Below are 27,204 nucleotides of genomic sequence, written 5' to 3'. Positions count from 1 at the left end.
AATTCATTTTATAGCAAAATCCCAAATCGTGAAGAACTCATGAAAGTAAGCTTATTCTCGGATTCATGAAACTTTAGATTTGCTCTGTCTTTTACTGCAAAGTACAACGTTGTTTTTTTTGTTTAAATCTTTCTAGACATGGTAAATATGAAGGACAAAGCAGTTTTAACATAGTTTGAGTGAAGGAATTCATTTTATAGATAAAATCCCAAGAGTCTGCTGAGAAACAAGAATGAATGCGAAGTAGACTTTAACACGGCTCTAGGAGCGAGCCGAGTGTGGGCTAACCGGGAGAATTGCTTGAAAGAAACGCGACACCGAATGAGCGGTCAGAACAAAGCCTCAATACGGTTTTCCCGTGGTGTTTTTGTTGCTGCCTTGTCTTTTGCACAGAGTAAAAGACAAGGCAGCCATCGAATAGGGCCCGATTGTTCCTACTTGGTCAGCCGAGGAGCAAGGGGGGGAGCAAGCGTCTCAACCAAGCAAAGCTCACCATGGGGAAGGTGGCTATGCCAACTAGCCTGATGCCCTGCTCCCGCAGTGATGGATAATCGTACTCTGGTTTCTCTTCATAACGTACAAGTCTTTCGCCTTTTACTAAAGACTTCCGTGGAAAGCAGCACTAATGAGTTGTTTCTATTTTTGGCAGGCTTTACCTTTGCGGGTGAAGCCCTTTCCGTCTGTGCAAAAGAAATCTTGTTACTGTGCAGAGTGACTTCTCTGAGTAGAGTCGCCTTACTTGTTGCAACTGTGCCGATGTTGCTTGGATGGTGCTTGCTGGAGCGTGCGGGAGTGCAAAGTTATACCATTTAAAAGGGCTGAAGAGTGCTCAGTGCAGCGGGTGGGCGGAGGTGCAAAGTGACACTCTGGCCACCTATGGCCATAAAAAGAACACCGCTACAAGTGCGCATTGTGCCAGGAAGGGCCCTTGGACGTGAACCAGTGGACAGATATCACTTCTCGGCCTTTTGGCTAAGATCAAGTGTAGTACCTGTTCTTATCAGTTTAATATCTGATATGGCCTTTGTACGAGGACTACATATTAAATTGATTTTTAGCAATAGGAGTTGAAAAAGGAGCTTGCTCCGTTCACTCCAAGCATCGACCCGGTACTGCAGTGCCGCTGGGAACGGTGCGCTCTTCTCTGCTCTTGTGAAAAAGCAAACAGTGGTGCAGGATGGAAGTTTCAGGGAGCCCAAGATGAAACTTTCTTTTAGTCTGCTGAGAAAAGAGAGTGAATGCGAAGTAGACTTTAACACAGCTCTGGGGGCAAGCCGAGTGCGGGCTAACCGGGAGAATTACTTGAAAGAAACGCGACACTGAATGAGCGGTCAGAACAAAGCCTCAATACAGTGTTCCCGTGGTGTTTGTGGCTGCCTTGTCTTTTGCACAGAGTAAAAGACAAGGCAGCCATCGAATAGGGCCCGATTTTTCCTACTTGGTCAGCCGAGGATCATGGAGGGGGAGCAAGCGTCTCAACCAAGCAAAGCTCACCATGGGGAAGGTGGCTATGCCAACTAGCCTGATGCCCTGCTCCCGCAGTGACGGATAATCGTACTCTGGTTTCTCTTCATAACGTACAAGTCTTTCGCCTTTTACTAAAGACTTCCGTGGAAAGCAGCACTAATGAGTTGTTTCTATTTTTGGCAGGCTTTACCTTTGCGGGTGAAGCCCTTTCCGTCTGTGCAAAAGAAATCTTGTTACTGTGCAGAGTGACTTCTCTGAGTAGAGTCGCCTTACTTGTTGCGACTGTGCCGATGTTTGAAGCTGGAGTGCAACGTAGTCCTCGTACAAAGGCCATATCAGATATTAAACTGATAAGAACAGGTACTACACTTGATCTTAGCCAAAAGGCCGAGAAGCGATAACTGTCCACTGGTTCACGTCCGAGGGCCCTTCCTGGCACAATGCGCACTTGTAGCAGTGTTCTTTTTATGGCCATAGGTGGCCAGAGTGTCACTTTGCACCTCCGCCCACCCGCTGCACTGAGCACTCTTCAGCCCTTTTAAATGGTATAACTTTGCACTCCCGCACGCTCCAGCAAGCACCATCCAAGCAACAACGTTGCACTCCAGCTTCAAACATCGGCACAGTTGCAACAAGTAAGGCGACTCTACTCAGAGAAGTCACTCTGCACAGTAACAAGATTTCTTTTGCACAGACGGAAAGGGCTTCACCCGCAAAGGTAATGCCTGCCAAAAATAGAAACAACTCATTAGTGCTGCTTTCCACGGAAGTCTTTAGTAAAAGGCGAAAGACTTGTACGTTATGAAGAGAAACCAGAGTACGATTATCCGTCACTGCGGGAGCAGGGCATCAGGCTAGTTGGCATAGCCACCTTCCCCATGGTGAGCTTTGCTTGGTTGAGACGCTTGCTCCCCCCCTTGCTCCTCGGCTGACCAAGTAGGAACAATCGGGCCCTATTCGATGGCTGCCTTGTCTTTTACTCTGTGCAAAAGACAAGGCAGCAACAAAAACACCACGGGAAAACCGTATTGAGGCTTTGTTCTGACCGCTCATTCGGTGTCGCGTTTCTTTCAAGCAATTCTCCCGGTTAGCCCACACTCGGCTCGCTCCTAGAGCCGTGTTAAAGTCTACTTCGCATTCATTCTTGTTTCTCAGCAGACTCTTGGGATTTTATCTATAAAATGAATTCCTTCACTCAAACTATGTTAAAACTGCTTTGTCCTTCATATTTACCATGTCTAGAAAGATTTAAACAAAAAAAACAACGTTGTACTTTGCAGTAAAAGACAGAGCAAATCTAAAGTTTCATGAATCCGAGAATAAGCTTACTTTCATGAGTTCTTCACGATTTGGGATTTTGCTATAAAATGAATTCCTTCACTCAAACTAAATTAAAACTGCTAAACCGCTAATCTGTTACATGTAAGGCAGATGTCAAATTCACCGAAATAGGATCTAAGGGTATTCGGCCAATCGAGCTGTAGCAGCTTCGGTAAAAGAGTATAAGTTGAAGAGTTTGTGAATAAAGGTGTGCGCACACATAGTGAGCTGTAGGAAAATAGGCAGGGAGCAATGCCGGCTGGGGTATATGTTCTTGTATGTTGTCTGACTGTTTGATTTGAATGTGTTGTGTAAGTGTCCTGTTGAATGTTACATGTTTGGGCTTTGACACGCTTCACTGTGGTTGTTAACTGTGTGGTGTGTCCTGAAATGTTATATGTTTGGGCTGTGTGACATGCTTAATGCTTGTCAGTAGCTACCCACTTATTCATATATAGCAACTGACAACATAAGAAGTCCGGACATACTTTGATAGTAGTTGTAGAAGTATCCTTATTGATAATAGATAAACTAATTCATAGTGATAGAACAGTAGATGAACAGGTGCCTGCACATGTCTCACGAAAATAAAATGGGTGTATGATTGCTGACGGCAGAGCAATACTGCCAAACTTATGAGTTCTTGTGGCAAACTTGATTCAGTGTCTTGACGTGTATACGCTGTTTCGCTGACTTGATTGTCACAAGAAACAAAGTGTGTTTGATAAGATCCGACCATTTTATTACGGGAGGATCAGTATCAGTATTCGGCTGCAAGTAGGTGTGAATGTCCAACCATAATTTGTAAAAAGCGGGTAAGAAAAGGTTCTCATGCCCGACTATACATTAACAAAAGCGGGAGGAGAGGTCTTCGGATGAGAGTGGGTAAGAATTTCCAACCATAATCTATAAAATGCGGTGAAGAAAAAGGTGTGAATGCTACATAGAACACTCAAAAGTGGAGCGGAAGTGTTCGGCTGCAAGAAGGTGTGAATGTCCGACTATATTTGGTGAAAAGTAGGTGAAGCAAGGTCTGAATGCCCAACCTTACATCATCAAAAGCGAGATCAGGTGTTTGGCTGCAAGAAGGCCATAGTTTGCCAAAAGGTGCGAATGACCGACTAAATATCAACAAAAGTGGGGGTGGAGGTCTTCGGATGCAAGTGGGTGTGAATATCCCACCATACAAGTATGGTGGAGAGGAAGCTGTGAATGGCCGACCATAGTAAAAAGCGGGTGAGTAAAGGTGCGAATGTCCACCATTATACACCATCAAAACAGGGAGCGGAGGTGTTTGGCTGCGACAAGGTGTGAATGTCCACCCATAATTAATGAAAAGCGGGCAACAAGTAGGTTTGAATGCCCAACCATACATCATCAAAATAAGGAGCGGAGGTGTTCCGTTGTAAGAAGTTATGAATGTCCGACCATAGTTGGTAAAAAGCGGGTAAGAAAAGGTTAAAATACCCGACTGTACACAATCAATAGCGGGAGCGGAGTTGTTCGGCTACTAAAAGGTGTGAAAGTCCGACCAAGTTTTGTAAAAAGCGGGTAAGAAAAGGTGCGAATGCCCAACAATTTATGATCAAAAGAGGGAGCGGAGTTGTTCAGCTGCAAGAAGGTCTGAATGTCCATCAATAATTGCTAGAAAAAATTAAAGTAAAAATTTTGAAAATCAAACCGCACATGAGAGGAGGTGTTCGGCTGCAACAAGGTGTGAATGTCCACCCATAATTACACCCTCCGGTCCCCCTTTTTAAAGAGGGGGACCACCACCCCAATCTGCCAGTCCAGAGGCACTGTCCCCGATGTCCACGCGATGCTGCAGAGGCGTGTCAGCCAAGACAGCCCTACAACATCCAGAGCCTTGAGAAACTCAGGACGGACCTCATCCACCCCCGGGGCCTTGCCACCGAGGAGCTTTTTGACCACCTCGGCAACCTCAGCCCCAGAAATGGGAGGCCCCGTCTCCGAGCTCTCCGACTCTGCCTCTTCCGAGCACGTGTTGGTAGGATTGAGGAGTTCCTCGAAGTACTCCCCCCACCGACTCACAACATCCCTAGTTGAGGTCAGCAAAGCCCCGTCCCCACTGTAAACAGTGTTGACTGTGAGCCGCTTCCCCCCCCTGAGACGCCGGATGGTGGACCAGAATCTCTTCGAGGCCGTCCGGAAATCGTTCTCCATGGTCTCACCGAACTCCTCCCAGGCCCGAGTTTTTTTCTCAGCAACCGCCGAAGCCGCAGCCCGTCTGGCCTGTCGGTACCTATCAGCTGCTTCCAGGGTCCCACTGGCCAAAAAGGCCCGATAGGACTCCTTCTTCAGCTTGACGGCTTCCCTCACCACTGGTGTCCACCAGCAGGTTCGAGGGTTGCCGCCACGACAGGCACCGACCACCTTACGGCCACAACTCCGATCAGCTGCCTCGGCAATGGAGTCACGGAACATGGCCCATTCGGACTCAATGTCCCCCACCTCCCCCGGGATATGGTTGAAGCTCTGCCGGAGGTGGGAGTTAAAGCTCCTTCTGACGGGGGATTCTGACAAACGCTCCCAGCAGACCCTCACAATACGTTTGGGCCTGCCAGGTCTGATCGGCATCCTCCCCCACCAGCGGAGCCAACTCACCACCAGGTGGTGATCAGTTGACAGCTCCGCCCCTCTCTTCACCCGAGTGTCCAGGACATACGGCCGCAAGTCCGATGATACAACCACAAAGTCGATCATCGAACTGCGGCCAAGGGTGTCCTGGTGCCAAGTGCACATATGGACACCCTTATGTCTGAACATGGTGTTCGTTATGGACAGTCCATGACCAGCACAGAAGTCCAACAACATAACACCACTCTGGTTCAGATCGGGGGGGCCGTTCCTCCCAATCACACCCCTCCAGGTCTCACTGTCATTGCCCACGTGAGCATTGAAGTCCCCCAGCAGAACGAGGGAGTCTCCGGTAGGAGCATTCTCCAGTGCCTCCCCCAGAGACTCCAAAAAGGGTGGGTACTCTGAACTGCTGTTTGGCGCATAGGCACAAACAACAGTCAGGACTCGTCCCCCCACCCGAAGGCGGAGGGAGGCTACCCTCTCGTTCACTGGGGTAAACCCCAATGTACTGGCACACAGCCGGGGGGCAATAAGTATGCCCACACCTGCTCTGCGCCTCTCACCACGGGCAACTCCAGAGTGGAAGAGAGTCCAACCCCTCTCAAGAGGACTGGTTCCAGAGCCCAAGCCGTGCGTCGAGGTGAGTCCGACTATATCTAGCCGGAACCGCTCAGCCTCGCGCACCAGCTCCGGCTCCTTCCCCAACAGAGAGGTGACATTCCACGTCCCAAGAGCTAGCTTCAGTAGCCGAGGATCAGACCGCCAAGGCCTCTGCCTTCGGCCGCTACCCAGCTCACATCGCACCCGACCCCCTTGGCCCCTCCCACGGGTGGTGAGCCCGTCGGAAGGGGGACCCACGTCATCATTTCGGGCTATGCCCGACCGAGCCCCATGGGCACAGACCCGGCCACCAGGCGCCCGCTGCCGGGCCCCACCCCCGGGCCTGGCTCCGGGGGGAGGCCCCGGTGTCCCATATCCGGGCAAGGGATCACGAGGTCCAAATTTTTTGTTCATCATAAGGGGTCTTTTGAGCTGTTCTTTGTCTGGTCCCTCATCTAGGATCTGCTTGCCTTGGGTGACCCTACCAGGGGCTTAAAGCCCCGAGCAACATAGCTCCCGGACTCATTGGGGCACGCAAACTCCCCCACCACGATAAGGTGACAGCTCAGGAGGGAGGGATGTCAGATCATAATTTGCAAAAAGCTGATGAGAAAGGGTGAGAATGCCCAACTATACACCATCAAATGCGGGAGCGGAGTTGTTCGTCTGTGAGTAGGTGTGAATCTCCGACCATAATTGCTGAAAAATGTGTTAGAAAAGGTAAGAATGCCGGTCCATACATCATCAAAAGCGAGAGAAGTGGTGTTCTGCTGAAAGTAGGTGTGAATGTCCAGCCATAATTACTCACAAACGGGTAAGAAAAGGTAGTATTGCCAGACCATACATGATCAAAACAGGGAGCGGAGGTGGTTCAGCTGCAAGAAGGTGTGAATGTCCGACTAAAGTTCAAATATATTAACAAAAGCGAGAGGAGAAGTCTTCGGATGAGAGTGTTTGAGAATTTCCAACCATAATCTATAAAATGCGGTGAAAAAAAGGTGTTATAGAACACTAAAAGGTGGAGCGGAAGTGTTCGGCTTCAAGAAGGTGTGAATGTCCGACTATATTTGGTGAAAAGCATGTGAAGCAAGGTCTGAATGCCCAACCTTACATCATCAAAAGCGAGATCAGAGGTGTTTGGCTGCAAGAAGGCCATAGTTTGCCAAAATATCAACAAAAGTGGGGGCGGAGGTCTTCGGATGCAAGTGGGTGTGAATATTCCACCATACAAGTATGGTGGAGAGGAAGCTATGAATTGCTGACCATTGTTTGCAAAAAGCGGGTGAGAAAAGGTGCGAATGTCCAACCATACATGATCAAAACAGGGAGCGGACGTGTTTGGCTGCGACAAGGTTTTAATGTCCACCCATAATTAATGAATAGCGGGCAACAAGTAGGTTCCAATGCCCAACCATACATCATCAAAAGCAGGAGTGGATGTGTTCGGCTACAAGAAGGTTTGAATGTCCGATTATAGTTTGTAAAAAGCGGGTAAGAAAAGCTTCGAATGCCCGAACATACACCATCAAAAGACAGACCGGACGTGTTCCGCTGTAAGTAGGTGTGAATGCCCAACAATAGTTGGTAAAAAGAAGGTAAGAAAAGGTTCAAATATCCGACTGTACACAATCAATAGCGGGAGCGGATGTGTTCGGCTACAAGAAGGTGTGAAAGTCTCACCATGGTTTGTAAAAAGCGGGTAAGAAAAGGTGCGAATGCCCGACAATGTATGATCAAAAGAGGGAGCGGAGGTTTTCGGCTACAAGAAGGTCTGAATGTCCGACCAAAGTTTGTAAAAAGCGGGTAAGAAAGGTTTGAATGCCCGACTATACACCATCAAAAGCGGGAGCGGAGGTGTTGCACTGTAAGACGGTGTGAATGTCTGACCATAGTTTGTAAAAAGCAGTAGGTGTGAATGTCAGATCATAATTTGCAAAAAGCTGATGAGAAAGGGTGAGAATGCCCTACTATACACCATCAAATGCGAGAGCGGAGGTGTTTGTCTGTGAGTAGGTGTGAATGTCCCACCCTAGTTGCTGAAAAATGTGTTAGAAAAGGTAAGAATGCCAGCCCATACATCATCAAAAGCGGGAGAGGTGGTGTTCGGCTGCAAGAAGGTGTGAATATCCAGCCATAATTACTCACAAACGGGTAAGAAAAGGTAAGAATACCAAACCATAAATTATCAAAAGCGGCAGCAGAGATGTTCGGCTGGTATTTATAAATGTCTAGATAGATTTGAACAAAAAACAACGTAGTATTTTGCAGTAAAAGAAAGAAAGGTTCAGAAATCCGAGAAAAAGCTTTTCATGAGTTCTGCATGATTTGGGATTTTGCTTATAAAATGCATTCCTTCAATCAAACTATGGTAAAACGGCTTTTACCTTCATATTTATCAATGTCTAGATCGACTTCAACAAAGAACAACATTAGATTTTGCAGTAGAAGAAAGAGAGACACTGAAGGATCAGGAATCCGAGAATAAGCTTATTTTCATACGTTCTGCATGATTTGGGATTTTGCTATAAAATGAATTCCTTCACTCAAACTATGTTAAAACTGCTTTTACCTTCATATTTATCAATGTCTAGATCGACTTCAACAAAGAACAACATTGTATATTGCAGTAGTAGAAAGAGCAACACTGAAGGAACAGGAATCCGAGAATAAGCTTACTTTCATACGTTCTGCATGATTTGGGATTTTATGTATAAAATGAATTCCTTCACTCAAACCAAGTGAAAACTTCTTTGTCCTTCATATTTATCAATGTCTAGATCGACTTCAACAAAGAACAACATTGTATATTGCAGTAGAAGAAAGAGAGACACTGAAGGAACAGGAATCCGAGAATAAGCTTCTTTTCATACGTTCTGCATGATTTGGGATTTTGCTATAAAATGAATTCCTTCACTCAAACTATGTTAAAACTGCTTTTAACTTCATATTTATCAATGTCTAGATCGACTTCAACAAAGAACAACATTGTATATTGCAGTAGAAGAAAGAGCAACACTGAAGGAACAGGAATCCGAGAATAAGCTTATTTTCATACGTTCTGCATGATTTCGGATTTTCCTATAAAATGAATTGCTTTGCTCAAACCAAGTTAAAATTGCTTTGTCTTCATATTTATCAATGTCAAAGCAGTTTTAACATAGTTTGAGTGAAGGAATTCCTTTTAAAACAAAATCTCAAAACATGCACAACACATGAAAAGCTTATTCTCGGATTCCTGATCCTTCAGTGTTGCTATTTGTTATATTGCAAAGTACAACGTGTTTTCTTTGTTTTGTTTAAATCTATCTCGACATTGATAAATATGGAAGGACAAAGCAGGTTTAACTTGGTTTGAGCAAAGCAATTCATTTTGTAGCAAAATCCGAAATCGTGAAGAACTCATGAAAGCAAGCTTATACTCGGATTCCTGAAACTTTTAGATCTTAGATTTGCTCTTTCTTTTACTGCAAAGTACGTTGGGGTTTTTTTTTGTTTAAATCTTTCTAGACAAGGTAAATATGAAGGACAAATCAGTTTTAACATAGTTTGAGTGAAGGAATGCATTTTATAAGCAAAATCCCAAATCATGCAAAACTAACGAAAAGCTTTTTCTCGCTTTTCACTGCTTTTTACAAACTGGTCGGACGTTCACACCTTCTTGCAGCCGAACAATTCCGCTTCCACTTTTGATGGTGTATATTCGGGCATTCAAACCTTTTCTTACCCGCTTTTTACAAACCATGGTCGGACTTTCACACCTTCTTGCAGCCGAACACCACCTCTCCCGCTTTTGATGATGTATGGTCCAGCATTCTTACCTTTTCTAACACATTTTTCAGCAATTATGGTCGGACATTCACACCTACTCACAGCCAAACACTTCCGCTCCCGCATTTGATGGTGTTTAGTCAGGCATTCTCACCCTTTCTCATCAACTTTTTGCATATGATCTGATATTCACACCTACTTGCAGTCGAACACCTCTGCTTCCGCTTTTGATGGTACATATTTGGGCATTCCAACCTTTTCTTACCCGCTTTTTACATACCATGGGTGGACTTTCACACCTTCTTGTAGCCGAACAACTCTGCTCCCGCTATTGATTGTGTACAGTCGGGTATTTTAACCTTTTCTTACCCACTTTTTACCAACTATGGTCGGACATTCACACCTTCTTACAGCGGAACACGTCCGCTCCCTCTTTTGATGGTGTATGTTCGGGCATTCGAACCTTTTCTTACCTGCTTTTTACAAACCATGGTCGGACTTTCACACCTTTTTGTAGCCGAACACCTCCGCTCCCTCTTTTGATCATACATTGTTGGGCATTCGCACCTTGTCTTACCCGCTTGTTACAAACTATAGTCAGACATTCACACGTTGCAGCTGAACCACCTCCGCTCCCTGTTTTGATCATGTATGGTCTGGCAATACTAGCTTTTCTTACCCGTTTGTGAGTAATTATGGCTGGACATTCACACCTACTTGCAGTCGAACAGCTCTGCTCCCGCTTTTGATTTTGTTTGGTTGGATATTCGACGCTTTTCTTAACTGCTTTTTACAAACTTTGGTCGGACGTTCAAACCTTCTTGCAACCGAACACCTCCGCTTCCGCTTTTGATGGTATATATTCGGGAATTCGAACATTATCTTACCCGTTTTTTACAAACCATGGTCGGACTTTCACACCTTCTTGTAGCCGAACAACTCCACTCCCGCTATTGATTGTGTACAGTCGTGTAGTTTAACCTTTTCTTACCCGCTTTTTACCAACTATGGTCGGACATTCACACCGTCTACAGCGGAACACCTCCGCTTCCGCTTTTTATGGTGTATAGTCGGGCATTCGAACCTTTTCTTACCCGCTTTTTACAAACTATGGTCGGACATTCAAACCTTCTTGTAGCCGAAAAGCTCCGCTCCCTCTTTTGATCATACATTGTCGGGCATTTGCACCTTTTCTTACCCGCTTTTTACAAACCATGGTCGGACTGTCACACCTTCTTGTAGCCGAACACATCTGCTCCCGCTATTGATTGTGTACAGTCGGGTTTTTTTAACCTTTTCTTACCCGCTTTTTACCAACTCTGGTCGGACATTCACACCTTCTTACAGCGGAACACCTCCGCTCCCTCTTTTGATGGTGTATGTTCGGGCATTCGAACCTTTTCTTACCCGCTTTTTACAAACCATGGTCGGACTGTCACACCTTCTTGTAGCCGAACACATCTGCTCCCGCTATTGATTGTGTACAGTCGGGTTTTTTTAACCTTTTCTTACCCGCTTTTTACCAACTCTGGTCGGACATTCAAACCTTCTTATAGCCGAACACATCCACTCCTGCTTTTGATGATGTGTGGTTGGGCATTCGAACCCACTTCTTGCCCGCTTTTCATTAATTATGGGTGGACATTCACACCTTGTCGCAGCCAAACACCTCCGCTCCCTGTTTTGATCACGTATGGTTGGACATTCGCACCTTTTCTCATCCGCTTTTTGCAAACTATGGTCAGCAATTCACAGCTTCCTCTCCACCATACTTGTATGGTGGGATATTCACACCCACTTGCATCCGAAGACCTCCGCCCCCACTTTTGTTGATATTTAGTCGGTCATTCGCACCTTACCCGCTTTTGGCAAACTATGGCCTTCTTGCAGCCAAACACCTCTGATCTCGCTTTTGATGATGTAAGGTTGGGCATTCAGACCTTGCTTCCCCTGCTTTTCACCAAATATAGTCGGACATTCACACCTTCTTGCAGCCGAACACTTCCGCTCCACCTTTTAGTGTTCTATCACACCTTTTTTTCACCGCATTTTATAGATTATGGTTGGAAATTCTCAACCACTCTCATCCGAAGACCTCTCCTCCCGCTTTTGTTAATATATTTGAACTTTAGTCGGACATTCACACCTTCTTGCAGCTGAACCACCTCCGCTCCCTGTTTTGATCATGTATGGTCTGGCAATACTACTTTTTCTTACCCGTTTGTGAGTAATTATGGCTGGACATTCACACCTACTTTCAGCAGAACACCACCTCTCTCGCTTTTGATGATGTATGGACCGGCATTCTTACCTTTTCTAACACATTTTTCAGCAATTATGGTCGGAGATTCACACCTACTCAAAGACAAACAACTCCGCTCCCGCATTTGATGGTGTATAGTCGGGCATTCTCACCCTTTCTCATCAGCTTTTTGCAAATTATGATCTGACATTAACACCTGCTTTTGATGATGTATGGTTGGGTATTCGCACCTTTTTTTTACCCATTTTTCAGCAATTATGGGTGGACATTCACACCTTCTTGCAGCTGAACACCTCCTCTCCCACTTATGATCATGTGCGGTTTGATTTTCGAAATTTTTACTTTATTTTTTTCTAGCAATTATTGATGGACATTCAGACCTTCTTGCAGCTGAACACCTCCGCTCCCGCTTTTGATCATACATTGTTGGGCATTCGCACCTTGTCTTACCAGATTTTTACAAACTTTAGTCGAACATTCACACCTTCTTGCAGCTGAACACCTCCGCTCCCTCTTTTGATTATACATTGTCGGGCATTCGCACCTTGTCTTACCCGCTTTTTACAAACTATAGTCAGACATTCACACGTTGCAGCTGAACCACCTCCGCTCCCTGTTTTGATCATGTATGGTCTGGCAATACTACCTTTTCTTACCCGTTTGTGAGTAATTATGGCTGGACATTCACACCTACTTTCAGCAGAACACCACCTCTCTCGCTTTTGATGATGTATGGACCGGCATTCTTACCTTTTCTAACACATTTTTCAGCAATTATGGTCGCAGATTCACACCTACTCACAGACAAACAACTCCGCTCCCGCATTTGATGGTGTATAGTCGGGCATTCTCACCCTTTCTCATCAGCTTTTTGCAAATTATGATCTGACATCCACACCTACTTGCAGTCGAAGAGTTCTGCTCCCGCTTTTGATTATGTTTGGTTGGATATTCGAACCTTTTCTTAACTGCTTTTTACAAACTTTGGTTGGACGTTCACACCTTCTTGTAGCCGAACACATCCACAGCTGCTTTTGATGATGTATGGTTGGGCATTCGCACCTTTTTTTTACCCATTTTTCAGGAATTATGGGTGGATATTCACACCTTCTTGCAGCTGAACACCTCCTCTCCCACTTATGATCATGTGTGGTTTGATTTTAGAAATTTTTACTTTCATGTTTTCTAGCAATTATTGATGGACATTCAGACCTGCTTGCAGATGAACACCTCCGCTCCCGCTTTTGATCATACATTGTCGGACATTCATACCTTGTCTTACCAGATTTTTACAAACTTTAGTCGAACATTCACACCTTCTTGCAGCTGAACACCTCCGCTCCCGCTTTTGATGGTGTAAAGTCGGGCTTTCGAGCCTTTTCTTACCCGGTTTTTAGAAATTATGGTTGGATATTCAGACCTTGCAGCCGAACACCTCCGCTCCCACTTTTGATCATACATTGTCGGGCATTCGCACCTTGTCTTACCCGCTTTTTACAAACTATAGTCAGACATTCACACGTTGCAGCTGAACCACCTCCGCTCCCTGTTTTGATCATGTATGGAGTGGCAATACTACCTTTTCTTACCCGTTTGTGAGTAATTATGGCTGGACATTCACACCTACTTGCAGTCGAACAGCTCTGCTCCTGCTTTTGATTTTGTTTGGTTGGATATTCGAACCTTTTCTTAACTGCTTTTTACAAACTTTGGTCGGACGTTCACACCTTCTTGCAACCGAACACCTCCGCTTCCGCTTTTGATGGTATATATTCGGGAATTCGAACCTTTTCTTACCCGTTTTTTACAAACCATGGTCGGACTTTCACACCTTCTTGTAGCCGAACAACTCCACTCCCGCTATTGATTGTGTACAGTCGTGTAGTTTAACCTTTTCTTACCCGCTTTTTAACAACTATGGTCGGACATTCACACCGTCTACAGCGGAACACCTCCGCTTCCGCTTTTGATGGTGTATAGTCGGGCATTCGAACCTTTTCTTACCCGCTTTTTACAAACTATGGTCGGACATTCAAACCTTCTTGTAGCCGAAAAGCTCCGCTCCCTCTTTTGATCATACATTGTCGGGCATTTGCACCTTTTCTTACCCGCTTTTTACAAACCATGGTCGGACTGTCACACCTTCTTGTAGCCGAACACATCTGCTCCCGCTATTGATTGTGTACAGTCGGGTTTTTTAACCTTTTCTTACCCGCTTTTTACCAACTCTGGTCGGACATTCACACCTTCTTACAGCGGAACACCTCCGCTCCCTCTTTTGATGGTGTATGTTCGGGCATTCGAACCTTTTCTTACCCGCTTTTTACAAATTATGCTCGGACATTCAAACCTTTTTATAGCCGAACACATCCACTCCTGCTTTTGATGATGAGTGGTTGGGCATTCGAACCTACTTCTTGCCCGCTTTTCATTAATTATGGGTGGACATTCACACCTTGTCGCAGCCAAACACCTCCGCTCCCTGTTTTGATGGTGTATGGTTGGACATTCGCACCTTTTCTCACCCGCTTTTTGCAAACTATGGTCAGCAATTCACAGCTTCCTCTCCACCATACTTGTATGGTGGGATATTCACACCCACTTGCATCCGAAGACCTCCGCCCCCACTTTTGTTGATATTTAGTCGGTCATTCGCACCTTACCCGCTTTTGGCAAACTATGGCCTTCTTGCAGCCAAACACCTCTGATCTCACTTTTGATGATGTAAGGTTGGGCATTCAGACCTTGCTTCACCTGCTTTTCACCAAATATAGTCGGACATTCACACCTTCTTGCAGCCGAACACTTCCGCTCCACCTTTTAGTGTTCTATCACACCTTTTTTTCACCGCATTTTATAGATTATGGTTGGAAATTCTCAACCAATCTATCCGAAGACCTCTCCTCCCGCTTTTGTTAATATATTTGAACTTTAGTCAGACATTCACACCTTCTTGCAGCTGAACCACCTCCGCTCCCTGTTTTGATCATGTATGGTCTGGCAATACTACTTTTTTTTACCCGTTTGTGAGTAATTATGGCTGGACATTCACACCTACTTTCAGCAGAACACCACCTCTCTCGCTTTTGATGATGTATGGACCGGCATTCTTACCTTTTCTAACACATTTTTCAGCAATTATGGTCGGAGATTCACACCTACTCACAGACAAACAACTCCGCTCCCGCATTTGATGGTGTATAGTCGGGCATTCTCACCCTTTCTCATCAGCTTTTTGCAAATTATGATCTGACATTAACACCTGCTTTTGATGATGTATGGTTGGGTATTCGCACCTTTTTTTTACCCATTTTTAAGGAATTATGGGTGGACATTCACACCTTCTTGCAGCTGAACACCTCCTCTCCCACTTATGATCATGTGCGGTTTGATTTTCGAAATTTTTACTTTAATTTTTTCTAGCAATTATTGATGGACATTCAGACCTTCTTGCAGCTGAACATCTCCGCTCCCGCTTTTGATCATACATTGTCGGACATTCATACCTTGTCTTACCAGATTTTTACAAACTTTAGTCGAACATTCACACCTTCTTGCAGCTGAACACCTCCGCTCCCGCTTTTGATGGTGTAAAGTCGGGCTTTCGAGCCTTTTCTTACCCGGTTTTTAGAAATTATGGTTGGACATTCAGACCTTGCAGCCGAACACCTCCGCTCCCTCTTTTGATTATACATTGTCGGGCATTCGCACCTTGTCTTACCCGCTTTTTACAAACTATAGTCAGACATTCACACGTTGCAGCTGAACACCTCCGCTCCCGCTTTTGATGGTGTAAAGTCGGGCTTTTGAGCCTTTTCTTACCCGGTTTTTAGAAATTATGGTTGGACATTCAGACCTTGCAGCCGAACACCTCCGCTCCCTCTTTTGATTATACATTGTCGGGCATTCGCACCTTGTCTTACCCGCTTTTTACAAACTATAGTCAGACATTCACACGTTACAGCTGAACCACCTCCGCTCCCTGTTTTGATCATGTATGGTCTGGCAATACTACCTTTTCTTACCCGTTTGTGAGTAATTATGGCTGGACATTCACACCTACTTTCAGCAGAACACCACCTCTCTCGCTTTTGATGATGTATGGACCGGCATTCTTACCTTTTCTAACACATTTTTCAGCAATTATGGTCGCAGATTCACACCTACTCACAGACAAACAACTCCGCTACCGCATTTGATGGTGTATAGTCGGGCATTCTCACCCTTTCTCATCAGCTTTTTGCAAATCATGATCTGACATTCACACCTACTTGCAGTCGAAAAGCTCTGCTCCCGCTTTTGATTATGTTTGGTTGGATATTCGAACCTTTTCTTAACTGCTTTTTACAAACTTTGTTCGGAGGTTCACGTCTTCTTGAAGCCGAACACCTCCGCTTCCGCTTTTGATGGTGTACAGTCGGGCATTTTAACCTTTTCTTACCCGCTTTTTACCAACTATGGTCGGACATTCACACCTTCTTGCAGCTGAACACCTCCGCTCCCGCTTTTGATGGTGTATAGTCGGGCTTTCGAGCCTTTTCTTCCCCGGTTTTTACAAATTATGGTTGGACATTCAGACCTTGCAGCCGAAAACCTCCGCTCCCTCTTTTGATCATACATTGTTGGGCATTCGCACCTTGTCTTACGCGCTTTTTACAAACTTTAGTCAGAAATTCACACCTTGCAGCTGAACCACCTCCGCTCCCTGTTTTGATCATGTATTGTCTGGCAATACTACCATTTCTTACCCGTTTGTGAGTAATCTTCTAAAAGGTCATACCTGTCATTTTTTCCATTGAAACCATAAATATTTAAGAGGTTAAAGTCTTGCCCCATAAAATTCAAGTGTGCTAAAAGTGCCCGTCCGTCTCGCACCAGAACATGCGGATTTTTAATTAGAATGGCCACACCATCATTTTTAATTTGATTTGAGCCACTCCATATCGATAAATTGGGCCACATTTCCTCCCATTGTCTATGGTTTTTCAAAAAAGGTAGTCCACATTCTTGTATTAAAAACACATCTGATTTTATGGAGTCTAAGAAGGATATAATACTCTGGGCTCTTGTCTTTGATTTCACACTTCTCACATTTAGTGTTGAGAAGGTGAGAACCATTAAAAGGATAAAGGAAAGTAGGTATGTCATTTTCGTTTTTCTAAGTTATCAAAACAAATTACACACTCAGGTTATTTCTTGGGAAACTAGCTCTCCTTTTCGGACTCTCGTGTTGGCCTCTGATGCAATGTTGCATTTAACTTTGAGTCCCTGGGGGTTGATTGCAGAGCTAAAGGGAATCAGAGGACAACTCAGATGCCGTCCTCCTCGGCTGTTGACCTTCGGGGAGGTGAGTACCTTCACTAGACTCACCTGTCTGCTCTTCCTCCTCATTTAGCTTAGCTCCACCCTCTGCCTGTGAATTCTCACAGACTTCAGCACTGAGTGGTGAGGCCTCTACAGGCCCCTCTCCTTTTTGCTCCTCACTTCCAATCCAAGCTTTTAGCGGGAAGTTTGAATTTATTGGGTCAACCTCTTCACTTTGTTCACCAACTGCCACCTCTGGTCCTTCTCTTTGTTGGCTTGACTGTGGCTTTACCGTCTTTAATTTGTTGGCAAAAGATTTAGGGCAATCTCAGAAGAGGTGATTTAATTCTCCACAGAGATTACATTTCCTGCCATTTGGACACTCTCCAAAAGTGTCCCCAATTTCTCTGCACTTCCCACATATCACCTTGGTACAAGCCTCAACCAGGTGCCCATGCTCACCACACTTGCGGCAGAGCTTGGGCTGCCCCTGGTACTGGATGTAACCTTGGTTTTCGAGGTGGCCAGAGTGTCACTTTGCATCTCCGCCCACCCGCTGCACTGAGCACTCTTCAGCCCTTTTAAATGGTATAACTTTGCACTCCCGCACGCTCCAGCGAGCACCATTCAAGCAACAACTTTGCACTCCAGCTTCAAACATCGGCACAGTCGCAACAAGTAAGGCAACTCTACTCAGAGAAGTCACTCTGCACAGTAACAAGATTTCTTTTGCACAGACAGAAAGGGCTTCACCCGCAAAGGTAAAGCCTGCCAAAAATAGCAACAACTCATTAGTGCTGCTCTCCACGGAAGTCTTTAGTAAAAGGCGAAAGACTTGTACATTATGAAGAGAAACCAGAGTACGATTATCTGTCACTGCGGGAGCAGGGCATCAGGCTAGTTGGCATAGCCACCTTCCCCATGGTGAGCTTTGCTTGGTTGAGACGCTTGCTGCCCCTCCTTGCTCCTCGGCTGACCAAGTAGGAAAAATCGGGCCCTATTCGATGGCTGCCTTGTCTTTTACTCTGTGCAAAAGACAAGGCAGCCACAAACACCACGGGAACACCGTATTGAGGCTTTGTTCTGACCGCTCATTCAGTGTCGCGTTTCTTTCAAGCAATTCTCCCGGTTAGCCCGCACTCGGCTCGCCCCCAGAGCTGTGTTAAAGTCTACTTCGCATTCACTCTCTTTTCTCAGCAGACTAAAAGAAAGTTTCATCTTGGGCTCCCTGAAACTTCCATCCTGCACCACTGTTTGCTTTTTCACAAGAGCAGAGAAGAGCGCACCGTTCCCAGCGGCACTGCAGTACCGGGTCGATGCTTGGAGTGAACGGAGCAAGCTCCTTTTTCAACTCCTATTGCTAAAAATCCATTTAATATGTAGTCCTCGTACAAAGGCCATATCAGATATTAAACTGATAAGAACAGGTACTACACTTGATCTTAGCCAAAAGGCCGAGAAGCGATAACTGTCCACTGGTTCACGTCCGAGGGCCCTTCCTGGCACAATGCACACTTGTAGCGGTGTTCTTTTTATGGCCATAGGTGGCCAGAGTGTCACTTTGCACCTCCGCCCACCCGCTGCACTGAGCACTCTTCAGCCCTTTTAAATGGTATAACTTTGCACTCCCGCACGCTCCAGCAAGCACCATCCAAGCAACAACGTTGCACTCCAGCTTCAAACATCGGCACAGTCGCAACAAGTAAGGCGACTCTACTCAGAGAAGTCACTCTGCACAGTAACAAGATTTCTTTTGCACAGACGGAAAGGGCTTCACCCGCAAAGGTAAAGCCTGCCAAAAATAGAAACAACTCATTAGTGCTGCTTTCCACGGAAGTCTTTAGTAAAAGGCGAAAGACTTGTACGTTATGAAGAGAAACCAGAGTACGATTATCCGTCACTGCGGGAGCAGGGCATCAGGCTAGTTGGCATAGCCACCTTCCCCATGGTGAGCTTTGCTTGGTTGAGACGCTTGCTCCCCCTCCATGCTCCTCGGCTGACCAAGTAGGAAAAATCGGGCCCTATTCGATGGCTGCCTTGTCTTTTACTCTGTGCAAAAGACAAGGCAGCCACAAACACCACGGGAACACTGTATTGAGGCTTTGTTCTGACCGCTCATTCAGTGTCGCGTTTCTTTCAAGTAATTCTCCCGGTTAGCCCGCACTCGGCTTGCCCCCAGAGCTGTGTTAAAGTCTACTTCGCATTCACTCTCTTTTCTCAGCAGACTAAAAGAAAGTTTCATCTTGGGCTCCCTGAAACTTCCATCCTGCACCACTGTTTGCTTTTTCACAAGAGCAGAGAAGAGCGCACCGTTCCCAGCAGCACTGCAGTACCGGGTCGATGCTTGGAGTGAACGGAGCAAGCTCCTTTTTCAACTCCTATTGCTAAAAATCAATTTAATATGTAGTCCTCGTACAAAGGCCATATCAGATATTAAACTGATAAGAACAGGTACTACACTTGATCTTAGCCAAAAGGCCGAGAAGTGATATCTGTCCACTGGTTCACGTCCAAGGGCCCTTCCTGGCACAATGCGCACTTGTAGCGGTGTTCTTTTTATGGCCATAGGTGGCCAGAGTGTCACTTTGCACCTCCGCCCACCCGCTGCACTGAGCACTCTTCAGCCCTTTTAAATGGTATAACTTTGCACTCCCGCACGCTCCAGCAAGCACCATCCAAGCAACATCGGCACAGTTGCAACAAGTAAGGCGACTCTACTCAGAGAAGTCACTCTGCACAGTAACAAGATTTCTTTTGCACAGACGGAAAGGGCTTCACCCGCAAAGGTAAAGCCTGCCAAAAATAGAAACAACTCATTAGTGCTGCTTTCCACGGAAGTCTTTAGTAAAAGGCGAAAGACTTGTACGTTATGAAGAGAAACCAGAGTACGATTATCCATCACTGCGGGAGCAGGGCATCAGGCTAGTTGGCATAGCCACCTTCCCCATGGTGAGCTTTGCTTGGTTGAGACGCTTGCTCCCCCCCTTGCTCCTCGGCTGACCAAGTAGGAACAATCGGGCCCTATTCGATGGCTGCCTTGTCTTTTACTCTGTGCAAAAGACAAGGCAGCAACAAAAACACCACGGGAAAACCGTATTGAGGCTTTGTTCTGACCGCTCATTCGGTGTCGCGTTTCTTTCAAGCAATTCTCCCGGTTAGCCCACACTCGGCTCGCTCCTAGAGCCGTGTTAAAGTCTACTTCGCATTCATTCTTGTTTCTCAGCAGACTCTTGGGATTTTATCTATAAAATGAATTCCTTCACTCAAACTATGTTAAAACTGCTTTGTCCTTCATATTTACCATGTCTAGAAAGATTTAAACAAAAAAAACAACGTTGTACTTTGCAGTAAAAGACAGAGCAAATCTAAAGTTTCATGAATCCGAGAATAAGCTTACTTTCATGAGTTCTTCACGATTTGGGATTTTGCTATAAAATGAATTCCTTCACTCAAACTAAATCGCTAATCTGTTACATGTAAGGCAGATGTCAAATTCACCGAAATAGGATCTAAGGGTATTCGGCCAATCGAGCTGTAGCAGCTTCGGTAAAAGAGTATAAGTTGAAGAGTTTGTGAATAAAGGTGTGCGCACACATAGTGAGCTGTAGGAAAATAGGCAGGGAGCAATGCCGGCTGGGGTATATGTTCTTGTATGTTGTCTGACTGTTTGATTTGAATGTGTTGTGTAAGTGTCCCGTTGAATGTTACATGTTTGGGCTTTGACACGCTTCACTGTGGTTGTTAACTGTGTGGTGTGTCCTGAAATGTTATATGTTTGGGCTGTGTGACATGCTTAATGCTTGTCAGTAGCTACCCACTTATTCATATATAGCAACTGACAACATAAGAAGTCCGGACATACTTTGATAGTAGTTGTAGAAGTATCCTTATTGATAATAGATAAACTAATTCATAGTGATAGAACAGTAGATGAACAGGTGCCTGCACATGTCTCACGAAAATAAAATGGGTGTATGATTGCTGACGGCAGAGCAATACTGCCAAACTTATGAGTTCTTGTGGCAAACTTGATTCAGTGTCTTGACGTGTATACGCTGTTTCGCTGACTTGATTGTCACAAGAAACAAAGTGTGTTTGATAAGATCCGACCATTTTATTACGGGAGGATCAGTATCAGTATTCGGCTGCAAGTAGGTGTGAATGTCCAACCATAATTTGTAAAAAGCGGGTAAGAAAAGGTTCTCATGCCCGACTATACATTAACAAAAGCGGGAGGAGAGGTCTTCGGATGAGAGTGGGTGAGAATTTCCAACCATAATCTATAAAATGCGGTGAAGAAAAAGGTGTGAATGCTACATAGAACACTCAAAAGTGGAGCGGAAGTGTTCGGCTGCAAGAAGGTGTGAATGTCCGACTATATTTGGTGAAAAGTAGGTGAAGCAAGGTCTGAATGCCCAACCTTACATCATCAAAAGCGAGATCAGGTGTTTGGCTGCAAGAAGGCCATAGTTTGCCAAAAGCGGGTAAGGTGCGAATGACCGACTAAATATCAACAAAAGTGGGGGCGGAGGTCTTCGGATGCAAGTGGGTGTGAATATCCCACCATACAAGTATGGTGGAGAGGAAGCTGTGAATGGCCGACCATAGTAAAAAGCGGGTGAGAAAAGGTGCGAATGTCCACCATTATACACCATCAAAACAGGGAGCGGAGGTGTTTGGCTGCGACAAGGTGTGAATGTCCACCCATAATTAATGAAAAGCGGGCAACAAGTAGGTTTGAATGCCCAACCATACATCATCAAAATAAGGAGCGGAGGTGTTCCGTTGTAAGAAGTTATGAATGTCCGACCATAGTTGGTAAAAAGCGGGTAAGAAAAGGTTAAAATACCCGACTGTACACAATCAATAGCGGGAGCGGAGTTGTTCGGCTACTAAAAGGTGTGAAAGTCCGACCAAGTTTTGTAAAAAGCGGGTAAGAAAAGGTTCGAATGCCCGACAATTTATGATCAAAAGAGGGAGCGGAGTTGTTCAGCTGCAAGAAGGTCTGAATGTCCATCAATAATTGCTAGAAAAAATTAAAGTAAAAATTTTGAAAATCAAACCGCACATGATCATAAGTGGGAGAGGAGGTGTTCAGCTGCAAGAAGGTGTGAATGTCCACCCATAATTACTGAAAAATGGGTAAAAAAAAGGTGCGAATACCCAACCATACATCATCAAAAGCAGCTGTGGATGTGTTCGGCTACAAGAAGGTTTGAACGTCCAACCAAAGTTTGTAAAAAGCAGTTAAGAAAAGTTTCGAATATCCAACCAAACATAATCAAAAGCGGGAGCAGAACTGTTCGACTGCAAGTAAGTGTGAATGTCAGATCATAATTTGCAAAACAACAACTATACACCATCAAATGCGGGAGCGGAGTTGTTCGTCTGTTAGTAGGTGTGAATCTCCGACCATAATTGCTGAAAAATGTGTTAGAAAAGGTAAGAATGCCGGTCCATACATCATCAAAAGCGAGAGAGGTGGTGTTCTGCTGAAAGTAGGTGTGAATGTCCAGCCATAATTACTCACAAACAGGTAAGAAAATGTAGTATTGCCAGATCATACATGATCAAAACAGGGAGCGGAGGTGGTTCAGCTGCAAGAAGGTGTGAATGTCCGACTAAAGTTCAAATATATTCACAAAAGCGGGAGGAGAGGTCTTCGAATGAGAGTGGTTGAGAATTTCCAACCATAATCCATAAAATGCGGTGAAAAAAAGGTGTGATAGAACACTAAAAGGTGGAGCAGACGTGTTCCGCTGTAAGAAGGTGTGAATGTCCGACCATAGTTTGTAAAAAGCGGGTAAGAAAAGGTTAAAATACCCGACTGTACACCACCAATAGCGGGAGCAGGGTTGTTCGGGTACAAGAAGGTGTGAAAGTCCACCCATGGTTTGTAAAAAGCGGGTAACAAAAGGTTCGAATGCCCGAATATATACTATCAAAAGCGGAAGCGGAGGTGTTCGGCTGCAAGAAGGTGTGAACGTCCGACCAAAGTTTGTAAAAAGCAGTTAAGAAAAGGTTCGAATATCCAACCAAACAAAATCAAAAGCGGGAGCAGAGCTGTTCGACTGCAAGTAGGTGTGAATGTCCAGCCATAATTACTCACAACCGGGTAAGAAAAGGTAGTATTGCCAGACCATACATAATCAAAACAGGGAGCAGAGGTGGTTCAGCTGCAACGTGTGAATGTCTGACTATAGTTTGCAAAAAGCGGGTAAGACAAGGTGCGAATAACCGACAATGTATGATCAAAAGAGGGAGCGGAGGTGTTCGGCTGCAAGGTCTGAATGTCCAACCATAATTTCTAAAAACCAGGTAAGAAAAGGCTCGAAAGCCCGACTATACACCATCAAAAGCGGAAGCGGAGGTGTTCGGCTTCAAGAAGATGTGTACCTCCGAACAAAGTTTGTAAAAAGCAGTTAAGAAAAGGTTCGAATATCCAACCAAACATAATCAAAAGCGGGAGCAGAGCTGTTCGACTGCAAGTAGGTGTGAATGTCAGATCATAATTTGCAAAAAGCTGATGAGAAAGGGTGAGAATGCCCGACTATACACCATCAAATGCGGTAGCGGAGTTGTTCGGCTTTGAGTAGGTGTGAATGTCCAGCCAAAATTACTCACAAACGGGTAAGAAAAGGTAGTATTGCCAGACCATACATGATCAAAACAGGGAGCGGAGGTGGTTCAGCTGCAAGAAGGTCTGAATGTCCGACTAAAGTTTGTAAAAAGCGCGTAAGACAAGGTGCGATTGCCAGACAATGTATGATCAAAAGAGGGAGCGGAGGTGTTAGGTTGCAAGAAGGTCTGAATGTCCAACCATAATTTGTAAAAACCGGGAAGAAAAGGCTCGAAAGCCCTACTATACACCATCAAAAGCGCGAGCAGAGGGGTTCAGCTGCAAGAAGGTCTGAATGTCCATCAATAATTTCTTTAAAACATGAAAGAAAATTTTCGAATATCAAACCGCACATGATCATAAGCGGGAGAGGATGTTTTCAGCTGCAAGACGGTGTGAATGTCCACCCATAATTCCTGAAAAATGGGTAAAAAAAGGTGCGAATGCCCAACCATACATTATCAAAAGCAGCTGTGAATATCAGATCATAATTTGCAAAAAGCTGATGAGAAAGAGTGAGAATGCCTGACTATACACCATCAAATGCGGGAACGGAGGTGTTCGGCTCTGAGTAGGTGGGAATGTCCGACCATAATTGCTGAAAAATGTGTTAGAAAAGGTAAGAATGCCGGTCCATACATCATCAAAAGCGAGAGAGGTGGTGTTCTGCTGAAAGTAGGTGTGAATGTCCAGCCATAATTACTCACAAACGGGTAAGAAAAGGTAGTATTGCCAGACCATACATAATCAAAACAGGGAGCGGAGGTGATTCAGCTGCAAGAAGGTCTGAATGTCCGAGCATAGTTTGTAAAAAGCGGGTAAGAAAAGGTTTGAATGCCCGAAAATACACCATCAAAAGAGGGAGCGGACGTGTTCCGCTGTAAGAAGGTGTGAATGTCCGACCAGAGCTGGTAAAAAGCGGGTAAGAAAAGGTTAAAAAACCCAACTGTACACAATCGATAGCGGGAGCAGATGTGTTCGGCTACAAGAAGTTGTGACAGTCCGACCATGGTTTTATAAAAAGCGGGTAAGAAAGGGTGCGAATGCCCGACAATGTATGATCAAAAGAGGCAGCGGAGGCTTTCGGCTACAAGAAGGTTTGAATGTCCGACCATAGTTTGTAAAAAGCGGGTAAGAAAAGGTTCGAATGCCCGACTATACACCATCAAAAGCGGAAGCGGAGGTGTTCCGCTGTAAGACGGTGTGAATGTCCGACCATAGTTGGTAAAAAGCGGGTAAGAAAAGGTTAAACTACCCGACTGTACACAATAAATAGCGGGAGTGGAGTTGTTCGGCTGCAAGAAGGTGTGAACGTCCGACCAAAGTTTGTAAAAAGCAGTTAAGAAAAGGTTCGAATATCCAACCAAACAAAATCAAAAGCGGGAGCAGAGCTGTTCGACTGCAAGTAGGTGTGAATGTCCAGCCATAATTACTCACAACCGGGTAAGAAAAGGTAGTATTGCCAGACCATACATAATCAAAACAGGGAGCAGAGGTGGTTCAGCTGCAACGTGTGAATGTCTGACTATAGTTTGTAAAAAGCGGGTAAGACAAGGTGCGAATAACCGACAATGTATGATCAAAAGAGGGAGCGGAGGTGTTCGGCTGCGAGGTCTGAATGTCCAACCATAATTTCTAAAAACCAGGTAAGAAAAGGCTCGAAAGCCCGACTATACACCATCAAAAGCGGAAGCGGAGGTGTTCGGCTTCAAGAAGACGTGTACCTCCGAACAAAGTTTGTAAAAAGCAGTGAAGAAAAGGTTCGAATATCCAATCAAACATAATCAAAAGCGGGAGCAGAGCTGTTCGACTGCAAGTAGGTGTGAATGTCAGATCATAATTTGCAAAAAGCTGATGAGAAAGGGTGAGAATGCCCGACTATACACCATCAAATGCGGTAGCGGAGTTGTTCGGCTTTGAGTAGGTGTGAATGTCCAGCCAAAATTACTCACAAACGGGTAAGAAAAGGTAGTATTGCCAGACCATACATGATCAAAACAGGGAGCGGAGGTGGTTCAGCTGCAAGAAGGTCTGAATGTCCGACTAAAGTTCAAATATATTAACAAAAGCGGGAGGAGAGGTCTTCGGATGACAATGGTTGAGAATTTCCAACCATAATCTATAAAATGCGGTGAAAAAAAGGTGTTATAGAACACTAAAAGGTGGAGCGGAAGTGTTCGGCTGCAAGAAGGTGTGAATGTCCGACTATATTTGGTGAAAAGAAGGGGAAGCAAGGTCTGAATGCCCAACCTTACATCATCAAAAGCGAGATCAGAGGTGTTTGGCTGCAAGAAGGCCATAGTTTGCCAAAAGCGGGTAAGGTGCGAATGACCGACTAAATATCAACAAAAGTGGGGGCGGAGGTCTTCGGATGCAAGTGGGTGTGAATCTTCCACCATACAAGTATGGTGGAGAGGAAGCTGTGAATCGCTGACCATTGTTTGCAAAAAGCGGTTGAGAAAAGGTGCGAATGTCCAACCATACATGATCAAAACAGGGAGCGGAGGTGTTTGGCTGCGACAAGGTGTGAATGTCCAACCATAATTAATGAAAAGCGGGCAAGAAGTAGGTTCGAATGCCCAACCACACATCATCAAAAGCAGGAGTGGATGTGTTCGGCTACAAGAAGGTTTGAATGTCCGAGCATAGTTTGTAAAAAGCGGGTAAGAAAAGGTTCGAATGCCCAAACATACACCATCAAAAGAGGGAGCGGACGTGTTCCGCTTTAAGAAGGTGTGAATGTCCGACCAGAGTTGGTAAGAAGCGGGTAAGAAAACGTTAAAAAACCTGACTGTACACAATCAATAGTGGGAGCGGATGTGTTCAGCTACAAGAAGGTGTGAAAGTCCGACCATGGTTTGTAAAAAGCGGGTAAGAAAAGTTGCAAATGCCCGACAATGTATGATCAAAAGAGGGAGCGGAGCTTTTCGGCTACAAGAAGGATTGAATGTCCGACCATAGTTTGTAAAAAGCGGGTAAGAAAAGGTTCGAATGCCCGACTATACACCATCAAAAGCGGAAGCGGAGGTGTTCCGCTGTAAGACGGTGTGAATGTCCAACCATAGTTGGTAAAAAGCGGGTAAGAAAAGGTTAAACTACCCGACTGTACACAATCAATAGCGTGAGTGGAGTTGTTCGGCTACAAGAAGGTGTGAAAGTCCGACCATGGTTTGTAAAAAGCGGGTAAGAAAAGGTTCGAATTCCCGAATATATACCATCAAAAGCGGAAGCGGAGGTGTTCGGTTGCAAGAAGGTTTGAACG

The 27,204-nt window shown here is 45.1% G+C and overlaps 9 non-coding genes and 1 pseudogene across 9 annotated transcripts; 3 read left to right on the top strand and 7 right to left on the bottom strand.

Moving 5' to 3' along the window:
* The first annotated feature begins 553 nt into the window (after nt 1–553).
* Nucleotides 554–667, top strand: LOC140308135 (U5 spliceosomal RNA). Its single transcript, XR_011916108.1, has one exon. It is a non-coding gene; the product is annotated as a U5 spliceosomal RNA (small nuclear RNA).
* A 285-nt stretch (nt 668–952) lies between these two features.
* LOC140308264 (U2 spliceosomal RNA) lies at nt 953–1,143 on the top strand. Its single transcript, XR_011916227.1, has one exon. It is a non-coding gene; the product is annotated as a U2 spliceosomal RNA (small nuclear RNA).
* A 411-nt stretch (nt 1,144–1,554) lies between these two features.
* LOC140308134 (U5 spliceosomal RNA) lies at nt 1,555–1,668 on the top strand. The gene has a single exon (XR_011916107.1). It is a non-coding gene; the product is annotated as a U5 spliceosomal RNA (small nuclear RNA).
* A 94-nt stretch (nt 1,669–1,762) lies between these two features.
* LOC140308042 (U2 spliceosomal RNA) lies at nt 1,763–1,866 on the bottom strand (annotated as a pseudogene).
* A 306-nt stretch (nt 1,867–2,172) lies between these two features.
* Nucleotides 2,173–2,288, bottom strand: LOC140308367 (U5 spliceosomal RNA). The gene has a single exon (XR_011916320.1). It is a non-coding gene; the product is annotated as a U5 spliceosomal RNA (small nuclear RNA).
* Nucleotides 2,289–18,073: 15,785 nt separating this feature from the next.
* LOC140308279 (U5 spliceosomal RNA) lies at nt 18,074–18,187 on the bottom strand. Its single transcript, XR_011916240.1, has one exon. It is a non-coding gene; the product is annotated as a U5 spliceosomal RNA (small nuclear RNA).
* Nucleotides 18,188–18,598: 411 nt separating this feature from the next.
* Nucleotides 18,599–18,789, bottom strand: LOC140307899 (U2 spliceosomal RNA). The gene has a single exon (XR_011915922.1). It is a non-coding gene; the product is annotated as a U2 spliceosomal RNA (small nuclear RNA).
* Nucleotides 18,790–19,097: 308 nt separating this feature from the next.
* Nucleotides 19,098–19,211, bottom strand: LOC140308132 (U5 spliceosomal RNA). The gene has a single exon (XR_011916106.1). It is a non-coding gene; the product is annotated as a U5 spliceosomal RNA (small nuclear RNA).
* A 411-nt stretch (nt 19,212–19,622) lies between these two features.
* Nucleotides 19,623–19,813, bottom strand: LOC140307871 (U2 spliceosomal RNA). Its single transcript, XR_011915896.1, has one exon. It is a non-coding gene; the product is annotated as a U2 spliceosomal RNA (small nuclear RNA).
* Nucleotides 19,814–20,098: 285 nt separating this feature from the next.
* Nucleotides 20,099–20,212, bottom strand: LOC140308131 (U5 spliceosomal RNA). The gene has a single exon (XR_011916105.1). It is a non-coding gene; the product is annotated as a U5 spliceosomal RNA (small nuclear RNA).
* Nucleotides 20,213–27,204: the final 6,992 nt, after the last annotated feature.

Source organism: Leuresthes tenuis, unplaced genomic scaffold, assembly GCF_036924035.1.
Source record: "Leuresthes tenuis unplaced genomic scaffold, fLeuTen1.0.hap1 SCAF_5, whole genome shotgun sequence".
Classification (NCBI taxonomy): Eukaryota; Metazoa; Chordata; class Actinopteri; order Atheriniformes; family Atherinopsidae; genus Leuresthes; species Leuresthes tenuis.
This window is presented reverse-complemented; position numbering and strand designations above follow the sequence as displayed.